This window comes from Arachis duranensis, chromosome 10, assembly GCF_000817695.3.
Source record: "Arachis duranensis cultivar V14167 chromosome 10, aradu.V14167.gnm2.J7QH, whole genome shotgun sequence".
NCBI lineage: Eukaryota > Viridiplantae > Streptophyta > Magnoliopsida > Fabales > Fabaceae > Arachis > Arachis duranensis.
The window spans coordinates 57,818,609-57,825,419 of NC_029781.3; the positions used below are offsets into that span (position 1 = coordinate 57,818,609).

The following is a 6,811-nucleotide window of genomic DNA, read 5'->3' on the forward strand; positions in this document are numbered from 1 at the left end:
TTATATACGAAAGAGAAAGAGAATTTATAGCATTAATTAATGATATATTAATGATTTATTATACATAAATAGCTAGTAATCACAATTCAACGGTAATCAAATTTCAAATTTGTTAAAATATTGCACTACTAGAAAATTAGTTATTACAGACGGATATTTCCGACAGATTTTATCCCACGGAAATATAGACAGAATTTCAGAGGGATTTTTTTGTCGGAAAATAAAAAAATGAATTAGCATAAATTACAGACAGAAAATAAAATCCGTCGATAATTCTGTCGGTAAAATTAACTTTTTTCAAAAGAAATTATTACATACGAAAAATCCGTCTGTAAAATAAACAAAATACTGTATTTTAGTAAATTATTACAGACAGAAAAATCCCACTGTAATTAAAAAATTTCCGTCTGAAAACATGGAGCTAACCCTAACTTACACCCTAGTCTCTCGAGCTTCATTCACCCTCCACACAAGTGAAGAACTTTTTCCTCTCTTCGTCCACGCTCTCTCACCGTCCACGAGCTTCTTTAACCGCTGCCGCCGCCGCTCACGTCGCACAATCTCATCACTGATCTCAGCAACGGCCATTCGCTGGTTATCCTCATCCACCGGTTCAGGAATCACTGCACTCATCCTTCAGGGAAGATCTCTGCCCTGATGGTCACGGAGGTAGTCGCGTCGTCGTCGTTCTCACCGCTCTGGGCCCATCCGCCTCCTTCATGCACGGTGTCATCTCCCTCCAACTTTGCCGACGGCGATTCAACCCCTCCGCTGCTACTCTGCTGCCCTGGATGGCAACTTCCTCCTCAGATCGGCCCGAGCCGTTTCCTACAAATGCGCCAAATGTAGATCCAGGTGTTCTTCTCTTGTGTGTTCTGGAATGAGAGGTAATTCTGATTGCAGTTTTTGGAATTGAATTTTGGAATCCTGCTCGAACTGAAATTGCTCTTGATTATATTGGTTGAAATTCAAAATTGAAAGCTAATTCTTCTTCTTCAGCCAAATCTATTGCTTCTTCTTCGTTTTCTGCATAAATAGACAAAGATGAATGCTGAACTATTGCTCGATCTGCCAGCTCTGTTGATTTTGTTTGTTGTTGAGGTTAAAATGTAAAATTGAAATCTGATGAGTCTCCTTCTTCTCCTTTGATGTGAACTTCTTTTGTAAGTTTTGGATTCCTTGCTGATTCTGAAGCTTTTGATGTTGTAGACTCTAATTCTGCAATTTTATATTCTGAATCTGAATTCCAAAATTGGAGATATGTGATTATTGAATTTTCTGCTGCTAGCTTTGCTGAATTGTTACTGAGTAGTGAAAATTCTGCATTTGATTTGGCCTGAATCTGGAAAATTGGAGGCTCCTGGAGTCGTTGATGATCGTTGATTTGGCTGTGGTTACTGTTCTAAGGTCGTATAATGAGACTGCATTTTTGGTTAGTCAAAATTATCCTGTCACCATCTTCAATTAAGCTCTGTCATATAAGCTCTGGCCCTGTTATTGTTTCTAGACTAGTATGATTTTCCCTTTAATTCATGATGGTAAACGAAGTTGTTTAAGTCTAGAAATCTGTCTAGAAATTTGAAATGTTTTGATGGTGTCCTTCTTTCAGTTTTTTAACACTTCATTTTTGTTCTAATGAGTCTTGTACTTTATAATCACAACGCTTTCATAGTTCTATGGTTCTTAATTGGTAGTTGCCTGATGGTTTCTTTGATTATATATATTGGTGCTTTGTAATTCCTAAGGGGAAATTATACAGGAGAACTAAAATATATATTATTGCCATTTATGTTGGTAATAAGCTGCATAAATATTCAATCTTAATGAATCTGAGATATTTACAGTTTGAGGCTACTGCTTCATCACCAGTCTGCAGTTGATGCTGATTAATTGGAAGGGTCTGTGATATCTTTATCAAATTTGGATGATTCTGATTCTTCTAAATATCTAGTTTGGAAGAAGGTTCAAGAATCCTTGGAAAACTTAAAGGAGGAGGCAGTTGTTCCTAAAAGGTTATTTCAAGAGATTTCCGATGTCACATTCACTTTTGTTCGTTGCATTTGTTAGCAGATCTCTAATGGAGCTTGTAGCTTATAGCCTTTAGCTTTATCTTTGTGTTATTTGATCGGTGTTCCTTTGGCTGTGTTGTGTTGTGTTGTGTTGTGAACTCTGATCTACATGACTTAACATGTTTACATCTTTTCATTCCAATTGTTTCAATGATTATCGTGTTTTAGTTGATTTCCTTTGTTATGATGAATTATGGTTCCTTGTTGTCCATGTATATATATCAGTTGCATTAATTGCCATTTTAGGTTAATAGAGACAATGCAATTGAAAGAACTGCTGATGTCAGAGTAGTTATATGCTATAGAAATAGAATCAATGCTCTACAATGGCGTGGTCTTCATTTTTAGTTGCCAGAGCATAGTTTTTCAATGATTTGTCAAGCTGAAGCATCAACTACTCATTGTTCTTCTGACTTTCACATCCTTAATTATTTATTATCAATTGTTTATTCTATTTGCGTTTTGATAGTTCTGGTCTAATTTAAGAATAATATGGATCCCTTGTCTTTCGGAACTTACTAGGACCCTTATACTGAGACAGTTTATGTGAAGGAACTTGAGGGGTGGTCAATACTAGCCTCTGCAAGAAAGCTTTGTATGATAGAAGTTGTCTAAGTCATTTATCATTTCACACTTGTGGCAATAGTTGAGCCACACATGAAAGAGCTAGTGCAAATGATTTGAAGTTATTTTTAAGTTTCTTATGATTTCTTTGCAGTGCAGGGAAATGGGTTTGTGGACATTACTTGAGGGGTTCCTGCTTCTTGCAAATGCACTAGCAATACTAAATGAGGACCGATTTCTGGTACCTAAAGGATGGGGCTTATCTGATGATTTCTGGCACCTAAAGGATGGGGCTTATCTGATTTTTCAAGTGGCAGGACAAAATATTTCAAAGGCGAGCTCATAGGTCTTATTTACGCAACTCAATACCTAAAAGTTCCTCTCATACTTCTCAACTCCATCTGCATCATTTTGAAATTTATTTCTGGATAATGCCTAGCAAGGTGAGATTTCAAGACTGTTGTCTAAACATTTTGTTAATCTTGTGTATGTTAATATCTGGTGTTATGGAAATACCCTCAGCTTTCCTACGTTAAATTTTCAAACATAAAAGAACTCTACTTTTCTTAAACTGATGCTTAAGCCATTCTGATTGATATGCCAGTGCAACTCAAGGACATAAACTGGACGTAGTTGATTAGATTCTTAGTTCAGGTAATGAATGACTCTAGTCATCAAGTTATACTTTGTCATTTTCAAACTTGACTGATGTTTCAGTTCAACTCATGAACATGAAATGTAATTATAAGTCATCAAGTTACATATCTGCTACTTATAGCTTAGTGCTTAACTCATACTTCACGTATAAATGTTTTCAGGACTTACCAACTGAATCTGAAACTGTGATCCCCTATGTTCACTCCATGAAACAAGCTCACAAGATTTTGAGGACAGTTATAAGCCCAAGACTGATTTGCTCAAAGCTGTTGCGGTATTTGCAGCAGCTGCAACTGGGGCAGTGGCAATTAACCATTCTTGGGTGGCCGCAAATCAGGTCTATCAATGTCCTCTTAGTTGAAATTCACTTGTGTATATTTCAGCATGAAGTGTTTGCATTTGGGAATATGTTTACAAGTCTGTGACCATGACTGCAGGATCTTGCCATGGCATTACTATTTGTAATAGGATATGTAGGCATCATATTTGAGGAATCTCTAGCTTTCAACAAAAGTGGAGTAGGACTTAGTATAGTTGAAGAATACATTGAGTTTATGTTTTGAATTATAGTTAATGTATCAACACACTTTGATGTATGGTTGTTACTTATTATTATAGTTGATGATCAATATATTTTGTTTATGTTTTGAATTATATTGACTTGCTTGTTTATAATACTTTTCTTTTAGTTTGATAATACGATGAATTTGTTTATGTTTTGAAATATTATAAATATTCAAATATAAATTAGATAAAAATTTGTAATAAATTTATATTTATTTTGTATGAAAATAAGTTTATTTTGTAATTAGAAAAAAGTAAAAAAAAAAAATTCTATTTTACAGAAAAAGTAAAAAAAAAATTCTATTTTACCTTACAGACGGATTTACAGACGGATTTTCTGTCTGTAATCATGATTTTTCAAAGTTTAATTTACAGACAGAAAATCCGTCGGAAAATTTGTCTGTAAATTACAGACAGAAAATCCGTCTGAAAATCCGCCTGTAATTACAGACGGAAAATCCGTCTGTAAGTTTGTCGCCTTCAGGAAATGGAGGGAGAATTTACAGAGAGAAAATCCGTCGGTAAATCGTAAAAATCCGTCGGTAATTTTCCGACGGAAAAAAAAATCCATCGGTAAATAATTTCCGACGGGGCTTTTACAGAGGGACAAAATCCGTCGGAAATTTCGTCGGTAACCAAAAATCCGTCTGTAATAAAGACTAAATCTGTCTGTAAATCTGTCTGTATTTATCCATTTTCTAGTTGTGTCTAAGAGATACTCATTCAATCTGATGTAGAACGGAGGTGGTTGTCAGGCACACGTTCATGGTTTGAGGAAGGTGATGAGTGTCACGGATCATCACCTTCTCCATAATTAAGCGCGAATGAACATCTTAGATAAGAACAAGCGTGTTTGAATGGAAAACAAAGGAATTGTATTAAATCATCGAGACGCTGCAGAGCTCCTTACCCCCAACAATGGAGTTTAGAGACTCATGCCGTCACAAAGTATGTAATTCAGATCTGAAAATGTCATTAGGTACAAGATAAGTCTCTATCTTCGCACAAAGTATGGACTATTATATATTGCTGGAAAGCCCTGGATGTCTACTTTCCAACGCCGTTGAGAGCGCCCCAATTGGACTCCTGTAGCTCCAAAAAATCCATTTTGAGTGCAGGGAGGTCAGAATCCAACAGCATCAGCAGTCCTTTTTCAAATCCATTCCGAGTGTAGGGAGGTCAGGATCCAACAACATCCGCAGTCCTTTTTCAGCCTAACTCAGATTTTTGCTCAGCTCCCTCAATTTCAGCCAGAAAATACCTGAAATCACAGAAAAACACACAAAATCATAGTAAAGTCCAGAAATATGATTTTTGCCTAAAAACTAATAATATTCTACTAAAAATTAATTAAAACATACTAAAATCTGCATGAAATTACCCCCAAAAAGCGTATAAAATATCCGCTCATCATTGAACCCCCACATTCAAACTCTATGTTTGGTGTTGGGAGATTCCAACATTGCTCTGAACATCTGTGAGGCTCCATGAGAGTCCACTGTCAAGCTACTGACATTAAAGAAGTGCTTGTTGGGAGGCAACCCAATGTTATATTTATCTATTTTCCTTTGTTATTTTATGTTATCTGTAGGTTGATGATCATGTGAAGTCATAAAATTAATTGAAAAAGCAAAAACAGAATAAAAACAGAAAGAAAAATAGCACACCCTGGAGGAAAAGCTTGCTGGCATTTAAACGCCAGTAAGGGCAGCAAAATGGGCATTTAACGCCCAGTCTGGCACCATTCTGGGCGTTTAACGCCAGAAAGGGGCACCAGACTGGCGTTTAACGCCAGAAAGGGGCAAGAAGCTGGCGTTCAACACCAGAAAAGGGCAGCAGCCCGGCCTTTAACGCCAGGATTGGCAGAAAGGGCATTTTTGCACGCCACTTGGTGCAAAGATGAGCTATCCTTGACACCTCAGGATCTGTGGACCCCACAGGATCCCCACCTACCCCACCACTCTCTCTCTTCTTCACCCCACCTACCCCACCACTCTCTCTCTTCTTTACCCATTCACCAATCACCTCAACAACTCTTCCCCAAAAACCCTTCACCTATCAAATCCCACCATTCTCTTCACCACTCACATCCATCCTTCATAAAACCCCACCTACCTCACCATTCAAATTCAAACCACTTTCCCTCCCAAACCCACCCTAGATTCCCGAAACATACCCCCCCTCTACTCCTATATAAACCCATCTTCACTCTTTCATTTTCACACAACCTAAACACTACTTCTCTCCCTTGGCCGCAACACAAAGCCCCCATCCATCTCCTCTATTTCCTCTTCTTCTACTCTCTTCTTTCTTCTTTTGCTTGAAGACGAGCAAACCTTCTAAGTTTGGTGTGGTAAAAGCATTGCTTTTTGTTTTTCCATAACCATTTATGGCACCTAAGGCCAAAGAAACCTCTAGAAAGAGAAAAGGGAAGGCAAAAGCTTCCACCTCTGAGTCATGGGAGATGGAGAGATTCATCTCAAGGGTGCATCAAGACCACTTCTATAAAGTTGTGGCCAAGAAGAAGGTGACCCCCGAGGTCCCTTTCAAACTCAAAAAGGGTCAACTTTGATTAAAGGTTGGACTAACTCCTCATGGATACCACTAAGAAAAGGATGGAGCAAACAAGAGATCTCACTCATGGACATGAGGAAATTCCTCATCGTAAAATCCCTGAGATGCCTCAAGGGATGCACTTTCCTCCACAAAACTATTGGGAGCAAATCAACACCTCCCTAGGAGAATTGAGTTCCAACATGGGACAACTAAGGGTGGAGCACCAAGAAAATTCCATCCTCCTCCATGAAATTAGAGAAGATCAAAGAATCATGAGAGAGGAGCAACAAAGGCAAGGAAGAGACATTGAGGAGCTCAAGCACTCCATAAGATCTTCAAGAGGAAGAACAAGCCGCCATCACTAAGGTGGACCCGTTCTTTAATCTCCTTGTTCTTTATTT

At 37.9% G+C, this 6,811-nt stretch overlaps 2 long non-coding RNA genes across 2 annotated transcripts; both read left to right on the forward strand.

The window, feature by feature from the left end:
- The first annotated feature begins 579 nt into the window (after positions 1-579).
- LOC110276240 (uncharacterized) lies at positions 580-1,488 on the forward strand. Its single transcript, XR_008004627.1, has 3 exons — positions 580-887; positions 1,000-1,163; positions 1,289-1,488. It is a non-coding gene; the product is annotated as an uncharacterized LOC110276240 (long non-coding RNA).
- A 1,419-nt stretch (positions 1,489-2,907) lies between these two features.
- On the forward strand, positions 2,908-3,869 carry LOC127739743 (uncharacterized). Its single transcript, XR_008004580.1, has 3 exons — positions 2,908-3,076; positions 3,238-3,287; positions 3,452-3,869. It is a non-coding gene; the product is annotated as an uncharacterized LOC127739743 (long non-coding RNA).
- Positions 3,870-6,811: the final 2,942 nt, after the last annotated feature.